The 20,177-nt window shown below is 41.4% G+C and overlaps 1 protein-coding gene across 5 annotated transcripts in view; it reads left to right on the top strand.

Moving 5' to 3' along the window:
- si:ch73-383l1.1 (receptor tyrosine-protein kinase erbB-4) overlaps positions 1-20,177 on the top strand; it is a 252,376-nt gene that overhangs the window by 12,792 nt on the left and 219,407 nt on the right. Inside the window, exon 1 of one of the 5 annotated variants that reach the window (XM_032506283.1) lies at positions 19,809-20,000. The exons of the other annotated variants lie outside the window; for them this stretch is intronic. The gene's annotated coding sequence lies outside the window, so the exon portion shown is untranslated. Of the gene's footprint in view, positions 1-19,808; positions 20,001-20,177 lie in introns of those variants that run through there. 5 annotated transcript variants of the gene reach the window in all.

Here is a 20,177-nt window from a genome sequence, read left to right as displayed (position 1 = left end):
TCTCTATCACAGCTACTTCACTCGAACTTAATGTCACGGTTTGACTGTGCTAGCAAGCAGAGCGTCGGTGCAGAAACATTCTTTTTTTCATTTTAAGTGAAGATGGGACAGCGTGAGAGAGTTGCTGTAGTGCCAGACAGAGAACATATATATATATATATATATATAATATATATATATATATATATATACAGATACATACACATACAAACCATTACATTAAGCAGCAGAGAACTTGACATTGACATTAAATAAGGGAAGGGTAAAAGATATGCAGTTTGTCCTAAATGGGAACATATTAGATACACGGACACTCACACAGGCGGTCATCTTTCATTTCCCTGCATACAGGGAGTTTTTCATTTCCTTTCTGGGACGTTATATCTACCTTCAGGGCGTTTGGCATATGGAGGTACAGTATGCACGTGCAGACACTGGCAAAGAAAGCAGAGAAGCAAGAAAAGGGAGGAAAGCAGAGATAAAAGACAAAGAGAGCTCGACAACAAGAAAGCAGGCGCGGTGTGTGTTTTACAAGAGAAAGGCAAGCAAGCTGAAGAAGTAAAAAAAAAAAAAAAAAAAAAGTCATAGGTGAGAGGAAGGGAAACAGTTGCAGCCCCGTGGGCTACCCAGACAAAATGAGGAAGAAGTGTGGCTATTTGCCTTCTTCTCCCACCATCTGCCCCTCTGATTCTCTCATTTACTTAATTAGAGCACAGCATCTCAAGGCCGCTGCTACCAAATGTGTGTGTGTGTGTGTGTGTGTGTGTGACTACTGCTTATTAGCATGTGTGCACATACCTCAGGCATGCGTTAACGTGGTGCAGTGTGTGCATGCGTGCGCATCTGCAGGTGTGTACATGCACCAGGCAGGCTTGTATGTTGTGTGTGTGTGTGTGTGTGTGCGCGTGGTGTGTTCTGAGGGCTGACCCAAGGCAGGGCTCGTTCAAAACAGAAGGAGCAGGTCACTGTAGCACCCTCGTCCTCACACAAAATCTGGTAATGCAGGGAAGGAAAATGAGCGGTGACCTGTATTTTGGCTCAAATACAAGCTATTAGAAATTCTCCTCTTAAATCTGACTGCTGTGATCGACTTTAAGCTCTACTAAGCTTTTCTTATTAATTATCCTGAGCTGCTATAATCTCCACTGATTTAAAGTAATAGTTGACTTTTTGTTCCTGGACATGGTTATATTAACTCTATGCTATCGTGTATATGCCATGTGTGCTACTCTTCTTTACGTTGCTGATAACAGGCAACATTTTTAATAAAACCTAACCCATGGTCCCTTTCATCTGTGACACTTGCATTTACTAACTTCTATTTTTAGTCACTGTTCCATTATCTTTTACTGTAACTGTTATTGCTACTATTCATTTCACCCCTAACCGGCCCCGTCAGACACCGCCTACCAAGAGCCTGGGTCTGTCCCAGGTTTTTCCCTAAAAGGAGTTTTTCCTTACCACTGTCGCACTGTTGCTTGCTATGGAGGGAACTACTAGAGCTGTTGGGTCCTTGTAATTATAGAGTGTGGTCTAGACCTACTCTATCTGTAAAGTGTCTCAAGATAACTCTTGTTATGAATTGATACTATAAATAAAATTGAATTGAATTGACAACTGACAAATTCCAGAATGCAATTCTGGAATTCCTGTACAAAATTCACTTAAAAGAAACAATGTTGACATCATAGTTCCACTCGCACCGCCAGCCAATAGCAACACAACATAAGTGGTCACTGGTTTTTGGTCTTCTACCTGACCCACTTCAGTCATCATGTCCGTTTTTAGTACTGAGTTCTGTATGTGTGACAGGTATGAGTTGCAGGTAGAAGCAAACTGAAAATGCCAATTACAAACATATACATTGATATTTGCCCAGAATTGAAAGAAATATTTGGCTTAATTGTCATTTTTATTCACATTCTCTTGTCTACTTAGCCTTTTAATAGTCTCAAACCATGTAGACAGGGCTGTATTATACAATGACTTTGAGTGGGAAAGCCTTGAGAACATTCACACCAGCTCCTCATTCATTAATTTTAACTTGAGCTAATGCGTTCCTATTTAAGAGCCTTGCAGCTCCATCACCCAAGGTGACCCACTACACCTGTCTTTAAATGAAGACTTAATGCTTAAGCGCTTAACTTTTTGATATGTCAATGAACGTCCGTTACATTTAAGCCACCCTCAAATGAGTTGCTACAAAGCTAATCAAGACTATCAACGACACACAAATCTCTCTGGATTTCTCATAACGGAATGTTCAGAAGATTGTGTCGTCCGGCGAGTTTTGTGCGCAGAAACTCCATTTTGAACTGAAGAATCCATCATGTTTTGTTTTTTTTAATCCTCCATGTCCTCTGTGGCTAATTGCAACTACGTGGGGTAGGGGTGTGTGCGTGTGTGCGATCACATAAGGCTTGTATCACGTGCAGGCGCCAACAGTGTCATTACTTAGAATTCCTCATGGGGGAGACCGAAACTATGCACTATAGCTTTAAATGGACAAAAATCTAAACGGTTCAACTAATGTAGAATGGCAAAGAAAATAAACCCGCATTGCAGCTTAGACTTTTTTTTTTATTGCAGCTGTGGCTAGGAAAGACCATCCATCATATCTGTGACAGAGGACACTGATATCTGATATTTAATAAAAGGCCAATGTCTGCGAGATAAAATGGCAAACCAATATGTCTAATCCTAGTTTGGACGTATTTAAGTAGTAGTGGAGAAAATAGGTTAAGGCTAATTAAACACAATTAAAAATAATAAAGCAATCAATAATAAAGGCTTATGAGTTTATGTATGTATAAGAGCATGCCATGTATTTGATCAATCACACTGTGTGGCCAAACTAGTTGATTGTTAGTCAAAGTTTCACAATTTCTATTGTTTAACCAACAAATGGATTTAATTTATTTCTCAAGTGCTATGGGAAAAACAGGCCTAATCAATTGTTGTCTTGAGTGTTGCTGCCACTTTTGAGACTGTAATCATGCTTCAGAGTGATGGACCAGAGCCAGGCCTACAAGTGTCTGAGCTAGAGACCAAGTCTCAAATCTCTCGTGGTCATAATTAGTGTTGAATCCCCCGCTGCGTTCCACCCCGGCTGTTTGGAACACTGCATAGCTAATACATATAAGCATAATATAGCATGTAATATGTTATTATGACTCCTTTATCTATTAGCATACAGTATCAGCTTTCATTAGTCTTTTGGTATGTAGTCTATATCCTCTTTTGTGTTGGATTTTTGAACTCCGGTGGATTTATGAGGACCGTGGTTGACTGCTCTACAGATCTCTGCTGGGTAAATTGAGACAGCTAGGTAGACTATCTGTCCAATCTGAGTTTTCTCCTGCGAGACAAGATTTTGCAGCGGCTCCATCCAGCGTTTAGCACTGCCCAAGACGATTGTGATTGGTTTTCTCCCATCCGACAATGCTATGTGGAGTAGCTTTTATCCAAAGCGACTTCCAATTAAGAGCTTTCACTACACTCAGGTACACTCTCTGGACAGGATACAGTCGGAAGAGATGTGAAACTCTAACAAACAGGAAGCCTAAAGGAAAAGGAATAACATAAGATGTTTCCCAAAAATAAAGATAGGTCACGAGTCCTGCATCTCGAGCGCGAGTCGAGGGTTTTGTCTGGGAGTCTTTGGAGGACTAGTCTTAAGTCAAGGCTGAGGTCACTGTGTGTGTGACCAAAGTGCGAGTCCCCATCTCTGGTGCACACACACAGGCAGGAGTGACAGTGGATCTAGTCCTGGGACAGTGCGAGCTGTCACTCACTTATGCTCTCCTCCCTTCTGAATCCTGTCTACTGATGGGTATCAACGCCTGTATCCCGCCATCCTATTTTAAGTTTTTAGAGAGAGAGAGAGAGAGAGAGATGCCAAAAGCTGACACAACATTCTAAGTTTGCCGCTGTGTTGCTGTTTCGCAGCGCTTTCAGGCTGAACGCCCTTTGTTGTGTGACATCAAACGTGTAAGAAACTACATCCGCGCTCCTTCATTCCCCTCGTGAACAAGTTCAGTAGCTCCTTTTACCGTATACACACTACAGGAGACCACATAAACCCTCATTCGAGGCACACGTGAAAAAAGGAATAAAATAAGTCAAAGGCAACTCTTCGAGGGAAACATTATGAGGATGTTAAATTTTCTGCCACACATCCAAACCGTTTAACATTTGATCTCAATGAAGGCCTTGTATCACTCCTAGGAGATGCCTTGCTTTGTTTTCTTCCACATTTTCCTGGGAATTTATGTTCCTGCAAAAGAAGCACCTTGTTCAGAGAGCACGTTTGAGGTTTCTATCTGGAGCAATGCGCTATTGCCAGCCTAAAAGTAAGTCTAGTAGAAAGGGGGGAGGGAGGGCAACGTTAATGAAGCTTTGTAAGAAGACACGGTGATGCAAGGACCCAGTTTTATCAGTGGGAGGGCTGCGGTAATCGGCTAACCAAGGGAGGGAGGCGGCAGGGGGCCCCTAGTTATCAAGACAGCTTTGGAGACTCAGGGAATCTGCAACAATGGAGAAGAAAAGAGGAGGATTGTATGTGGAAACACAGCAAAAGTGAGATAACTTCCAGTTTTAACTTTTCAAAGTGAGATAAAGTGATTCATTATTTTTTGACATAGTGTTTGCTCACATTGAGTTCATTTGTAGATGAAATCAAACTAATAAAAGATTATTATTTATCACGAAATGAAGCCAGCGTTTTTTTTCAAGCTTTCACTGGAGTGTAAAGATGAGTAGAAATTGGGTGTTTGCAGTTTTCTTCCGAGCGTCTGGCGGTGCTTCGACTCAACGTTTGCAAATGCAGAAGCAAAAGAGGCTCTTGTTAATTTTGTGTTTTTATAAACGGCTGATTTAGTAGTTGCATGTGTGTTTTAACATTGAGAAAAGGGCAGAAAATGAATGTACAGCAGTTAGACTGCAGAGGGAAACCCAGATGTTACGGCTGTAAGCAGTCCAACATCTCTGCCACCGTGAGGGACTAACAACACTGAGATGCAAGTGCACACTCTTTTATAAAGACCTTAGTAGTCCCCTAATACTGTCTGAAGTCTCTTTTATATAGACCTTAGTAGTCCCTAATACTGTATCTGAAGTCTCTTTATATAGACCTTAGTGGTCCCCTAATACTGTATTGAAGTCTTTTTATATAGACCTTAGTGGTCCCCAATACTGTATCTGAAGTCTCTTTATATAGACCTTGGTGTCCCTAATATGGATCTGAAGTCTCTTTTATAGACCTTAGTAGTCCCTAATACTGCTGAAGTCTCTTTTATAGACCTAGTAGTCCCTAATACTGTATCTGAAGTCTCTTTATATAGACCTTAGTGGTCCCCTAATACTGTATCTGAAGTCTCTTTTATATAGACCTTAGTGGTCCCCCAATACTGTATCTGAAGTCTCTTTTATATAGACCTTGGTGGTCCCCTAATACTGGATCTGAAGTCTCTTTTATATAGACCTTAGTGGTCCCCTAATACTGGATCTGAAGTCTCTTTTATATAGACCTTAGTGGTCCCCTAATACTGGATCTGAAGTCTCTTTTATATAGACCTTAGTGGTCCCCTAATACTGTATCTGAAGTCTCTTTATATAGACCTCAGTGGTCCCCTAATACTGTATCTGAAGTCTCTTTCCCAAATTCAGCCTTGGTGCAGAATTACAGCCACTAGATCCAGTCCCGCAATGAGCTTTCCTTAGTATGTGCCATTTCTGAGTCTGTAGCTATTGAGGAGGAGAGAGGGAGGGGGGGGGGGGGCAAGGTGGAGGCCAGGGGTGTGGCCCTGACCAACTGCCACTTTGCTCGTTTGAAAGCCATGATGTCCCTCTCTCATGGGTGGGTCAAATTCTCTGGGTAGAAAAAGCAGAGAAAGGGGCGGTAACCTTGCCCCTTATGACCTCATAAGGAGAAAGATTCCAGATCGGCCCATCTGAGCTTTCATTTTCTCAAAGGCAGAGCAGGAAACCCAGGGCTTGGTTTACACCTATCACTAATTCTAGCCACTGGGGGGCCATAGGCACGCTGGGGGAACGCATATTAATGTTAAAAAAAACTCATAAAGTGAAATTTGTATGAAATGGGACCTTTTAACATCTGAGAAGCTTGCTTGAAAGATGCAGGCAGCTGTTGATCAATTAATCACATAGTAATTTCACCTCAGACAAAAACACACTGCTATTAACTTTTCAAACCACTTTAGTGTAATCATTTCTCCATTGTGATACAATGTAAATGCTAAGAAACCGGGTGAATACAGCTGTCGTCTGCTGTGAATCATATATAGCTATAGCTCAGATTACACAAGAAATTAGTAATTCTTTAAAGGAGATTGCCTAGTTAGTCTATGCTAATATAGTACCCTGCCCTTTTATGTAAATGATTAGCTTGCGTTTATATGTGAGGCATTTGTAGGCTGTTTATACATATATATATCACAGAAAGATAATTTATGGAGGCACTAATTAAAAGTAATCATCACATCAACAGTGAGTACATAAACTACATTTATAGAGGCGATGAGAGAACAACACCGATATAAAACTATACAGGCATATAAAAACACTTACTGCTCATTTGCCTGTGTGTGCCATAATGAGCATCTGTGTTTTGTTTTTTTATGTAACGTTATTACCTTTAACAGAGCACCTGTCTGTTCTGCGCCTCGGATAAGGAACGGAGATTTGCTGTTTTATTTTATTTTTTCAGAAGCCCTTTTAAATGCCAGTCGGCAATTGGCTTGGTGGGTAGTTAGTGAACAGAGAACGAACACACACACACACACACACACACACACACACATACACACACACACTTGCACGGCAGAAATCATTCTGTTGGGAAAATAGTGCTGCTAATTAGTGGAATTAGCCACAGATCAAAAGGTTCAATTAAAAAGTGGTGTTGTAGCGTGGAGGCTGCAGGCCTCATTTGCATCACAACACATGTTCGGGGTGGGCGATGCAGGCGGACGGATGGACGGACAGACGGACGCCAAAATATGCTGTTCACCTTGCAGGAGTGCAATGGATGGCTGAAGTAGAAATCAACATACAGCAAATATATCACAGGGAACATTGTTACCAAAAATGACTTAATCCCACGTGGCTTTATTTGGTTTCATCTGTCCAAGGACTGAGGTTCTTGTCATCGAGATAACTGCTGCCGACTGAACACATTGGGTGATTGGATCATCCCAGTTACTCTAGATAATTCAAAAACCTTGAAGTGAACAGTTTTTATTAGAACTACCAAGCCACATAAAACTGTCTGAATGGCTACATTCTGTTAGCCTTAAGTGAGAATGCAATTTTAGCAAACTGGTCCTTTTTAAATGTACTCTAAATTTCACAAATGGACACATGCACGAGCATGCAAAGGAAGGGATTTATGTATGCAAACACTTGAGCACACACACGTACCAGGAGATGAGAAATGACACTGATTTACCAGGAGATGAGATATTACATTAATTTGCTCAAAGACTCCCAAATGGACACGCGGGCACACACACACACACCCACAAATGAAACACAGGCATTAATTTGCTCTGTTACAAACACACTAGCTAATGAAAAGCATGCCATTTATTTGCAAGCAGACACGCACACACACTCATGAAGTGCGTGTTGTTGGCCTTTTGAGTTCCAGGTTTAATTAAGAGCATAATTGTGTGGTGTGTGTGTGTGTGTGGTGTGTGTGTGTGTGTGTGTGTGTGTGTGTGTGTGTGGTGTGTGTGTGTGTGGTGTGTGGTGTGTGTGTGTGTGTGTGTGTGTGTGTGTGTGTGTGGTGTGTGTGTGTGTGTGTGTGCTCATTTGTCGTGTTTGCATGCGTGGATTCCTGGAGCTGCTAAACATGCTCTCTGCCACCACAGCTTGGACCAACACGGCCAATTCCCAGCACTGCTAATTTACCATTTAAATACCACATGTTTGACTCCTAATTAAATACAGTGCCAACACCAGCAGCTCACACTTTTCTTTCTCTCTTGATGTTATACATATCAGCAAAAGAAACTGTCATGTAAAATGTTATTCTCTGCTTTGATTTCTATACGTGATGGTTTCATTTATGGGCATTATGCCTTTTTTACACCCAATATTAGAATACAATAAAGCTCATTTAGGCATAAAAAAGGAAGACAAACATGATTTGGGTCCATAAAGTCAGTCTCCCATTTATTGTCTATGGAGCAGCTCCTAACTTTATACTTAATGACATCCAGTTTAAGACTTACTTCTCTGGTTTCTGCCTTTTAAAAGAAAGAGAGACTGTTCACAAATATACTAATGACATACTGGAATTCTTAATTTCAGCGTGCTCCCCTTTAAAGCAGGAATAATTGATTAGTTTGCCACTGGGGGGCATTAGAACACGCTGTAAACACAACATTAACATTTTATTAAAGTTGTTGTGGGGAACATTTTAGCAAGGAGTTGCCTTTTTTACGTTATGCACACATGACACAACAATAGCATTTAGATTCTTTTTCTGAAATCAAGAATGGATTAAAGTGCAGCTTTAAATTTCTGGCTACAAGTTGAACCCTGACCAAATAACAATGAACTAGTACAAAGGTGATAGGACAGGGAGGGCCGAAGACTTCTGGATTCAGTAATGCCACCGACCATGGCATCACGCACTGTGCATAGATGTTGTCAAATTATGCGAGAGACGGAAAAAACGAGGGCAATTTGACATGCCAGAATTTAAACAATCACCGGCGCTGTTGTTTTTTCTGTCAAGAACAGTCTTTTCAATTCGACGGTGCAGCCGTGCTAGTGTACATTCTGTGTGTGTGTGTGTGTGTGTGTGTGTGTGTGTGTGTGTGTGTGTGTGTGTGTGTGTGTGTGTGTGTGTGTGTGTGTGTGTGTGTGTGTGTGTGTGTGTGTGTGTGTGTGTGTGTGTGTGTGTGTGTGGTGTGTGTGTGTGTGTGTGTGTGTCCCCAAGCTGCTACTGTTTGCTACAGTGGTAGTTTGTACCTCCATGCTGTGTTAAATGGGAGTGTCCAGGCTGCTACCAGGGCTCATTTATCAGCCTCACACAGGAACAGTCCTGGCTGCCGTGGAAACCGCCTGGGACGCGGACCAACACAGAAACACACACAGTACAGTACGTACAAATAAAAAAAAAAAGCAAACAGCTGCGCCGACAACACCGCGAATGAATATTTTGGACATTTTTGAGATGCGCACACACGACATCGAGTGTGCATAGATGGTGGTGACATCAGACCGGCGGCGGTTGACACGGACACCCTCTCCCTGACCTCTCCGTCCTCCTCAGTGTCCCAACGCCGTTTGTTCCACCGAGCTCTTTCACGCCCGACTCCATCTGCCGCTTGGCTGCCACTGGTGTACCCATTCACACTGCGGCTTCGGCCTGAGCCAAGCTCACGTCAGCCAACATTGGTGCACGTCCAGCAAATTTTCTCCTGTAGCATCCACCGGAATAAAAGAAGAAGAAGAAGAAGAAGAAAAAAGACATTTTCTCTCATGAAGCCCAGGGTAGCGCTTCCTAAGAGGCCTGCCACTTCCGTCAGGGTGCTAAATGGTTATGAGAAGCACTCTGTTTTTTTTTTCTTTTCCCTGTTTAATGTTCAAAAAGAAGATTCAAATCTGTCTATTTTTACATTTTCAAGGACCTGTCTTTTAAAAGGTTTTGATGGCGGCTTGTAAAGTCACAATTGTTTGTGTGCCATTTTGGTGAAGCTTTTTATTCAAATTTCCTTCTAGTGCTTTGAGTGCATTCCTTTCTTTGCTAAGTATGGCTGAATATCCTTTTTAGTTCATTGCATTATTTAAATCATACACCTTGCATTTTGACAGGTTTTTCCCTTCCTCAGAAGTTTCTTTTTTAGATTGGAACCAAGCACATGCTTCAGAGTTTAGTGCAGGAAACGCTTAGGAAGTATCAGGGGGAATACAGCATTTTAACAATGTCAGATTCAAAAGAAGTATTTTTTTTTTTTTTCCCGTTATTTCAAATCAGAAAGATTAGGAAAACAAAAAAAATCAGCTTTTTGAAACTGGGCCGAGTTGTTCAGCTGTGGGATTGTTTTCAACTGTCATTTTGCTTTAAATCCTTTCTCACTACTACCTACAAATAGACCGCGTACCTGCTGTTTTCATGTGCAAGAGCTCTTTCAGTCATTTCTTCATTAGCTTACCTCTTGAGTGGGGTCTTCTTTTGATTATCTTTGTGATGAGGAAAAGGCTGCTTTTAAATTCATGGCTCACACCAAGTCCTGGAAAGTCTTGAGAAAGAGTTTCAGAGCTGCTCTCACACTCGCTCCCATGAACTGAGCGGGGAGATTTATCCCACTCATTTTGCCCTTGAATTTACTGTTTTATCACCTTTTTTATTTTTTTTTATTTTACACTGTGAGTGTTCTGTTTCTCGGAAGACTTGCGCCTTTGTAGTTTTGAAATTGCTATTCCCTGTGTTTAAAAAAAGGAAACACAGTTTTGAAAGACAGAAGGAAGTAGGAGAAAGTGGGGTTTTCTTTTCAGATGAAATTCGGCAAGAAAAATGAAAAAAAAGAAAAGAAAAAAAAAGCAGCCGCAGGAGCACTGGTGTGGACATCGTGATTTCCTACCTTGATGAGCAAACTCAGGAAGCAGCTGAAAGCTTTGTGCCGGTCTGTTATGTCTTTCTCTTGGGTCTTTTCATGAGAGGAAATGTTCATGTCAGTGGGCTTAATGCGGTCACAGTTTGATCCTGATCTTTCTGTTAACCCTCATTGGAAGCGCTGGTGTCATTCGTGGGATTTCTCTTCACTAAACCCATGGTGTCTTTTTTTTTCTAACAAGGTTAACCCCAATCTTGTGGGCTGCCGCCTACAAATTGTACAGGAGATCAAAGCTCAAAGCGTATTTACTGTTGCTATGTGACCTTCTTACTCTTGCAAAGTAATACGTGCCGCCTGACTCCCCTCGCTTCATTTTCACCCCGTGTGCACAGTGTGAATTAGTGCGAAAATACATGTTTTCCTTCTGACATTCATGCTTGCTTCTTTTATTGTCAGAATGGAAACCGAGTGCGATGCATCTCAGCCCGGATCTTTTCTCCCGTGCGAACGCCCGCTCCCTTCCTCGACTCTTTACTTTTTTACTTCTCTGTGAGGTCGGCCCACTTGCTAATTGGGCGAACATGCCTCCCCTGGGGGGGGGGCGGAGCATGCGATTGACAGGGGTGATAATCGGCCTAATGGCAGTTTGCAGTGGCGGCGAGGCCAGCTGCCTGCCAAGGTGTCGAGAAAGCCTGCAGGAGAAAGAGCGAGAAGGCTGCTTCCTATCAAATCCGCCACTGGTGTTTTCTGACGGTTTGTGTGCATGCCAAGTTGGGAGGACAGGGACACCAGCTCAGCCACTGTAAGCTCAGCTTGACTGGGAGCTTTATGTGTCCTTTCACCCACCTCTGACGTAGGAACCTTGTGGAGGAACTCTACTATTCTCCCTAATTTTTCTTATTTCCGCTCCCCTCCCTTGTTTCTTCTCTCCCGTCCCTCCTTTCCTCTGGTCTTCTCTCCTCGCTTACCCATGCAACCATGGAGGTGTCATTAGCATCGTGTCCTAATTAGTCCAGTGCCAGCTAATTGTGCTTCTGACGTCGTGTCTCTGGGGAAGCAGGCCTTGCTAATTTCAATAAGAGTAAACAAGCAAACCACTCCCCACTGACGGCTATGGTTTAATTAGAGACCATCCATTTCATGTGCCGACTGAAAGGGAAAGGGAAGGAGCCTGTGGAAGACGCAGCATTGCGAAACAGCGGCAGAATAAGATAGTAACGTGAGGTGAAAGGGAGTTCGCTTTCATTGTCGTCTCACAACGCACTCCGAGGCTGACGTTCATTTTAGGAAATTACCATCACTTTCATTTTTTGCGCATCCTTTCCAAAGCGGGATCATCTTGAGCAGCAGCTCCCCATCGAGAAACAAGGCCACAAATGTTGTTTTTTCACAAGTTTTATTTAAAAGGTTGAAATTAAGCACACAAGTCTGCTTTCTTTTCCTTTAGAGAGACTGATTTGTGTACGCCCAGGGCCCAGATTTCCACTGTAAAGGCAGTCGCTTCTGTAAAGTCAATCTCATTTAACCTTACATGTTTGTTTCGTTGTTTCTTTGTAATGTTTCAGGTTGGCTGAGCATTCATACTTGTTTTCAGCAACGGTTTGCCTCATGTTCATGCAGTAACAGATACACCTGGGAGCTCCTTCAGTACAAGTACAACTTTTTGTACTCCTGTCCTTTTGAGCAGCGCTGCTTGAGTGGTTCCAGTTCTGTTGCCTTGCTCAAGCGAGCTTCAGTAGCACATCACACGTGAGGGAAAATACTTATTCATTTCAAAGTTGGAAAATGGGATAAAATAGTTTGATATTGCCACAGTGATATATGATGATATAAAACCAGATCTGCGTTGCGGGTAAAAAAATAGATTGAAAAAAAACCATAATGTTATTTTTTTAAACATGTACGTGTACATTGTGGTTAAATAGAAAATAAAAGAAACTCCATAAGCTGATAAAAAAAACACACACACACACCACACACACACACACACACACACACACACACACACACACACACACACAGATCTGAACATATTCCAAAGCTTACACCAATACACAAAAACTCTTGAGAACCCATTCTTAGTAGACTTATTAGTCATTAACTTCTAATATTTTAGCATATTTTATCTGTTTTTGTAATTGTAGGTTTTTTAAATTTTTCGACTGCTCTTTAATGTTTCATGTAAATGTGCCATAAAAACAAAGCCTTGCCTCGCCTTGCTTAAAAATCACGCACCTCTCACACCTACAAAGTCTATCCATGAACAGAATTTCTCAGACACTCAAGTTTATGAATCTCTAAGGACATCTCTTTGGGATTTGACCTTGAAATTTCACATCACAGTTGGAATATAAATACAAGAAGAAACACTACAATTTAGCAAGTGGACTTTAAGATGAAGCAGTAAACTTCTGGTGATTCACAGCCAGTGGATTTTGAAACGCCTTAGTTTTTTTGTTGTTGCTGTTTCCGATGGCAGATGAGCTGATTCAAATGGTGAGCAGGTGTTGCGTTCACTTCCCTTCTGCCCTCATATGATAAACTCACAGTAGTCAGCAGTGAATGGATGGAATGCGATGTGCCTATCTGGCTCTGTAGATTCTTTTTTGCTATCTGTGAAATGCAATTCTTCACATCTCACTCTGCTGCAGACCGTATCACACCATCCCTTCTCACCTAATTAATCACGCTATTGAACTTAATGCCACTCACCAAAAAGCAGTTGGCAGTCTCTTCGTCTCTCCCTTCCCCCCCTTTCAAGTCTGGCGTGATTGTCACACGCAGGCAGGTTCGTTTTTCATGGTCCAGATATTTCACCCATTGTTTAATCGGGTTCACCGAGGGTCCATCGTTATCACCGCGATCCTGTGTGCGTGCCATTAGGTCAGGCATTAACAATCGAGCACCGGGCTTGTAAATCTGAGGCTACTGAAGGGTGGATCTCCTCCCTCAAGAGATGAATGGAGTCATGGACTTTCATTACGGCTTTCATTGTCGACACTTATGCACACCCACATGCACGCGTGTACTATAAAAATGGAAATATAGGTGGTCTTTGAAAAAAAAAATATATATAGATAAACTGTGAAAGTGGCCAAAACACCACAAAACAACCACATACAAATCTAGATATGTACAACACCACACACACACACACACACACACACACACACACACAGCCACACATTTCCTCTCAAACTCTTTAATGACAGCACTTAGAGTTGCCTCACATGAGCGGAGCTGTTGCCACTGATGTCGTGATGGAAGGTTATTTTTCAAGAAGATGTTAAACACTCTCAACTGTGTGTGTGTTTTGTCATCTAAACGTGGATACTGCTTGTGTATGAGATGGAAAGAGAGAGAAAGCAGGAGGGAGAGATGGGGGAAGGATTTATGGGTGTAATAATGGAATCTCAGTGGCTGGGCCATTGACACTAAGGCATTTTCTCCCACCCTCCTCCCATTATTAGATGGATGGAACAGGAGCGAGTAAGGACAGCAACATATGGGCGGGAGACAATGGCAGGCTGTGTTGTTGGAGCGCACATCACACACTCTGATTCATACCATACAGGCATCTGCACACATCATGCTAAAAGAAGTGATCATGTGGATCCATTTCGCACAACTTGATGGTTTGACTTCAAAAGTGTGATCTTCATATTTTGTTGCGTGTACAAATGACTGGTGGTCTACAGCCATGCCAGTACGTTTTGTGAGGCTGCACATAAGAACGGATTTAGTCTCTCTGACTTCTATCAGCCACACAACATACACACAGAATAAGCCAAAGTTAACAATGAAAATCCCTCAGATTCAAAAACATTAAAAAGTTTATATAAAACGTCATTGTGTTGAGTCGATTCTGAACCAATCAGCTGTTAAATCAGCCGAGTGGCTGGCGTTTCCCAGCATGCCCTGGGTCAAAAGCTACTGCGGCCGCCTTAATCTCGCGAGATCATCGTTGCCTGCGTGTGCATGACATCAGAACAAGTCGGGATCAAGTCGGACACAAATCTAACCGACATGCATCGCCGGTGATTGATTCTGCGCAGACCGGGCTCATCATCAGTTTAGCATGTTAGCATGTTCACCTTTTTAAAACTTGGACAGAAAATACAGCTGAGGATAATGGGAATGGCATCATACTATATTTGAATGTTTGTCCTTATAAACCAAAAAATTGACTGATTTAACCTGTTAAGGGCGCTGGATTCAAAAAGTCAGAGGATACCCAACATGATTAGGAATCATCCTCCGGGCACCATATACAGTATATCTGTACCAAAATTCATGAAAATTCATCCAATAGTTGAGATATTTCTCTAAAAGCCACACATTAAGTTAAACTATAATGTATATAAGGCTTAGATTGGGTTCAGAGATTGAGTATAGCAGTGTCAGATTCAACGGGTTTTAAAGACTTGGGTATGGGGGTTCATGTCTCAGATTTAGACCTATGCAGAACTCTAATAGGCTACATGTATTTGCACAGCACAAGGAAAACGCATGGCTAAATTGGTTGCTGCAGCTGTGTTAGTGATGTAAATTATGCTTAGCTTCCTGTCTCAGTCTCTTTGTACCTGAATCATACAGTGCACACTGCAGTTTGCTTTCTTTTTTATTTCAAAGGCCATTATGTCGCCATTTCCTGATTATCTGTGCTGATGTAAACATTGGCACCAACAACTGTTTACAGTAATGTGATTTGTTCTAATGCATAATGCAACTTGGTTCAGGCAATCTCCTTGTGCAGCTGCCTGCAAATACATTAAAGCTGTAAAATCCAGCCTGTCATGGTCCAGACTAAACTGTTAATGAAGAAAGTCGTGGTAATTAGGGATATATATTTGCTTAATTTAGGGGATTTTCACTTACTTATGTTGGCTGCTTTGATAGTACGAGTATTAGAGTACATTGGAGTACTTGTGTAGAAACTCAAGTTTTGCTTGTCCTTTCAAATCACTTTCAAGTCGTTCATCTGTAACTTTCTAGCTGTTTTATTGGCGTTTAGCAGTTTGAATGAGCTGGTTGAACAGAGGTTAATGTCTCCATTCATCCATCCATCCATTCATCCGTCCAATTCCAATAAGTCCACATCTTCATTATGTTACAGAAACCTCCTTCCAGCATGGCAGATTGCCACGAGCGCTGCTCATTGGCCGTCACCGAGCAACAAACACCTGCCATTCTGTAAATAACACCTGCTGTGGGATAATAGACACCTGCTTGTGCCTGCATTGATTATTCTATGGTGACAGGACTGAATGTAATGAATGACTTCCTTCATTTAAATAATTTAAACCAAAGTAGCATCCTCATCACATTCTAATTGCAGCTAGGTAGCTCTTCGTTAGCATAAGGACAAGTAGGTGTTTGGTAGGAAACTTTTCACTTTTTTCACTTTTCGTTGTCTTATACAACCAGATACATCTCAATTTTTGGTGCGTTATTGCATTTTCTGTGCTACTATATTCTTTAAGTTACCATAAACGGAACCTTGTCATAATTGTATTCTTTTCTTTGTTAATATTATGTTTTCTCCTTCTTTCTTTGTTTCTCCAGTGCTCCAAATCCCACTGTAGTCATTGGTTCTCCACTCAGAAACAGTAGTTGACAACAACAGTGTCACCACAGTGGCCATCTAGTAGCAATAATTGAGCTTTAAATCATGTCAAAATAGAATTTTCCTTAACAGATGGTGTTGGCCAGTTGCAGATTTTGGAATTTACTTTTTTTTTCGTCCATAGTGGCTTTAAACTTAAGTTAAGGCTAAAAGTACTTGAATTACCGAGGTAATTTAAGGCCTTTGCTGAGTCATTGGGGTGGACTGGGAAACCTGACATGTATATGATCTGCCAAGCTGTTATGGCATTTACATAAAATATCAGCATTAATTATATAGTTTTGCATTTTTCATTCTTGTATGGTGGTGTCTGTTTTTAAACTGAAAAGGTTTCACCTAATTTGCCATGGGCAGGCCGTGGAATGTCTGAGACATTGCATATTGAACAAGTTCCCAGTCCATCACCGTTTGTTACCAGCTATTCAAAACAAAATGTAAAAAAAAGGAGCTGGTTTTTAAGCTAAGTTAACTTGAACTTGAGGGAAGAGTTGTTGAAAGTAAATTAATTCACCAACTTCTCTTCTTCTGCTCGTCTTTGCCCTCACTGGACTCTAAAGAGCCGGCCACTGGAGAACGGCTGGGTGGAAAGTTATCAAAGGGTAGTGATGCTTATGGCTAGAAAAGAGGATATAACATGCATGCCAGAGAGAAAAGCAGACGATCAAAAACTTACAATTTTGAAATAAAGCTGTTAGTGTGCTTACATCAACAGAGCAAAATACTCTTGACATGTAGGCGTACGGTTGTTTTGCAGAGTATTTTGACCTCTGCACTAAAGATCATCGCTTCCTTTCACAACTTTTCATCAAACAAGAATGTGAGTGTTGGCTGGAGCGGCATGGCGTTGCCCTCATGTTCACCCACTGTTGTATTTCAGACAAGGGAAAAATTGAAATGTATGCTAATCCGCGGCTCGTTTCCGCTGCTATCCCACAGCGTGGAGCAGCACAATATTTCTGTAGCGATTCATACATTTTTGAGGGATTAAGAGGGGGTTAGGAGGTGGTTGGGGAACCCCAGGCAGCTGTACACACATACACACACATACAACATCAGCTGACAGTGAGCACGGTAAAGGGCATGTGTTTAACCGTGATTGATGCACTGTCAGTGATGTAGAAGACAGTGGGAATCCAGATTAGAGAGAATGACCCATGGGAGTGAAATGAGAGATGGGTGGGGGAGATGGAGACAGTGAGACAGAGGAAAGATGGTCTCTGTGAAAGTCTGATAACGTTTTCTCACTGCGACACATTTCACTTTGAAGCCCAGTCTGCCGTGTCGGCCCAGAAACTAAGATATACCCGGGCTTCTTTCTGCTCCCTGCTGTTTCCTTTTTAATCTGTGTCTTGTTTTGTAAAGAAGGCTTAATTTCAGTCGGACACTGCAAATGCAGTACCCAGAGCCCCGTTTTTCAAAGTCCACCCAGTGACTTTAGCAGATTTCACGCTGTGTATTAAATTAAAGTGACGTGGGCAAGTTGGCGTGGCAGGAATTGATCTTCATTTAAGCAGATTTGCTGGTATACAAGCTATTTGAAGCACAGGTATCCTTCAACAAAAGCCTTCAGAAAAAAAGCAGAGTGCAACATCTTCAGCATTCAACAGGTGGAATAGCAAGTGCCCCATCACGATAACCCTAAAATTACTTAAGCTTCATAAGAATTATCAAATGCTATCATATACTGTAACACTAGCAAGTAAAAGAGGCAAGGAAATATGCTGAAAAATAGCAGATAAAAGGATAGCATACTTGGACTTGTTTTGCATAATATGTTACAACATAATCGAATGAATAGAACAAATGACGTTAAATGAAAGCAGAAAAAGCGAATGGGATTATTTAATGTGCATATCTGTGCATAAACTCAAACTTCATCATCAAACTTTGCCAGGAAAAGAGTGCTATTCATGTGATGTCCATCTGTTGCCAAAAAGGGCCCACAGAGGACAAAAGCTGTAACCCCCCATGCTGCTTGATTTCAGGACAACATACAGATTATTTCCAGGAAGGACAGACACAGTGGGCGGTTATGGTGTCATTGCAAAATAGAAATCTCCAGAATGTGGCGAGCGGTGTCACGCATTGACAGCAAGGGGCCTTTGGTGCTTTTGTGGATGTCTCCTTTGACAGATGTCAGGAGCCCGGGAATAGAGCTGAAAGCTGCATGAGGGCTACTGGGGGCCCCTACCTTAGGGACCACTGGGTGTAAGAACAGGAAAATATTTGAGACTGAAAGTAAGAATTTTGGGATGAAATGAAATGGGTGAAATTCATGTGCATATTAGAGTTGTGCTAGTGTTTGCATAACTGTTAGCTTGTATGATTCTTGTGTATTTGTGGGTACAAAGAGAGAAAAAGTACTCAGGCAGCCCCATCCATTGTGGCCGTAAGCATGGCCCCGACGGAGGGTAATGGCCCTTATTCTAATCCTCTAAAAGATGAGGTGTACAAGAGGTTCAAACGCACAGAGACGAGAGGGAGGACGAGACAAAAAAAAATAGGCAAGGGAGGGATGGAGAGGCCCCATCCCACGCCTCATTGAGTTCCCATTCTGAACGGCCGGCACTTCATTAAAAAACAAAGGCGTCTTCCGTTGGCCGCTTGTTCATACTCCATCACAACACACAGAAAGCAGAGAGTTTATTTATTTTATCACGACCAAAGAGCAACAGAGCATATCGTTGAGGGCCACACTTTCATAATTTATGATAATTCTTTTTTTGAAAAGTGTAAATATAATTATGACAATTATTTTACAGGGGGAGCGCACGCTAGCCGATGTGACGTTTCATCAGATAAGGGTTGAAAAATTGCTCGAGCAAAATGCTCCTGATGTCGGTAAAGGGAGAAGGGCCGAATGATGTCAAAACAGTTGTACTTTCAAACATGAACGCATGCAGCTGACTCCAAATAACTCTTGTTTCAGCTTTTATTTTATTTTTTACTTGAACCTTTGATGTATTTAGTGCAATTCTTCACATACACATTCACATCACATCATATTTTAAACCTTGTCTTGTCTTCCCTTTGACCATGAAAAGCGTTTTTCCCCTTATCTTAACGTTTGTTGCTTTTTACACAGTTTTTTTAAGGAAGTTTTTGTATTTTTTTGCATTTTTGATTTTTTGAACTTTGAAAACGGGTCAAATTTGACCCCGAAGACAACATGAGGGTTAAAGCACTGGACATGACTACAATTTTTTTTAAACAAAAATGCAGTATACTAAAGGATTTTTTATTTTATTTTGTATCTGCAAGTATTTCTCCATATATGTAATTAGACACATTGGAAAAAATTAAATAATTTACCATAGACTAGACATAGATAATTTTTTTTTCTATTTTGTCTGTATTGGGAAGTCAAGCACAGCATAGACATATCAGGACCTAAATGTCACCCTGGCTAACAAACATTTATTTAAGATAGGTGGCATTGCTAAAAAAAGATGTATGAATTGCAACTAAACAAAATTACATTCCGGAGTTAATGTTACATTGCGACTAGCTAGAGTCTAGATTGCCAGAACCTTCCTCCACAGCGCTGCAATAATGACAACAAACGTCATCCAATAAGATTTCTTCCAAAAAACGTGTCAGCTAGCTAGCTAAAATTACTAGTTAGCATGCTAGCTTGTTTGCAACGACGTCCACGACTGGACTTCAGTGAAGATTTTGAACAGTTGAAGAACACATGGGATTTGGACAGCCCCTGAAAACCCAGAGGTTTTGCTTTTGGAGGTTTGGAGAGCAACGTTTTATTTTTATAACAGCAAGAAGTACTGGTGAGTCAGTTTCAATATTTTTAGTAGGCTACTTGTGCTGCTTGATAAAGTGTTTTATCATGGGAAAGAGGAAGGTTAACATAGCTAACATAAGCTAGCTAGCAGGTCTGTGTTTTTGATAACTACCATTTTTAAGAACTTTGGGGAGAGGTTTTGCTTGCTTTTCTGACTGTTAAC

The sequence above is a fragment of the Etheostoma spectabile genome, chromosome 24 (assembly GCF_008692095.1).
Source record: "Etheostoma spectabile isolate EspeVRDwgs_2016 chromosome 24, UIUC_Espe_1.0, whole genome shotgun sequence".
In the NCBI taxonomy this organism is placed as follows: Eukaryota; Metazoa; Chordata; class Actinopteri; order Perciformes; family Percidae; genus Etheostoma; species Etheostoma spectabile.
Note: the sequence above shows the minus strand (reverse complement) of the source record. Positions and strands in the feature narration are given on the sequence as shown.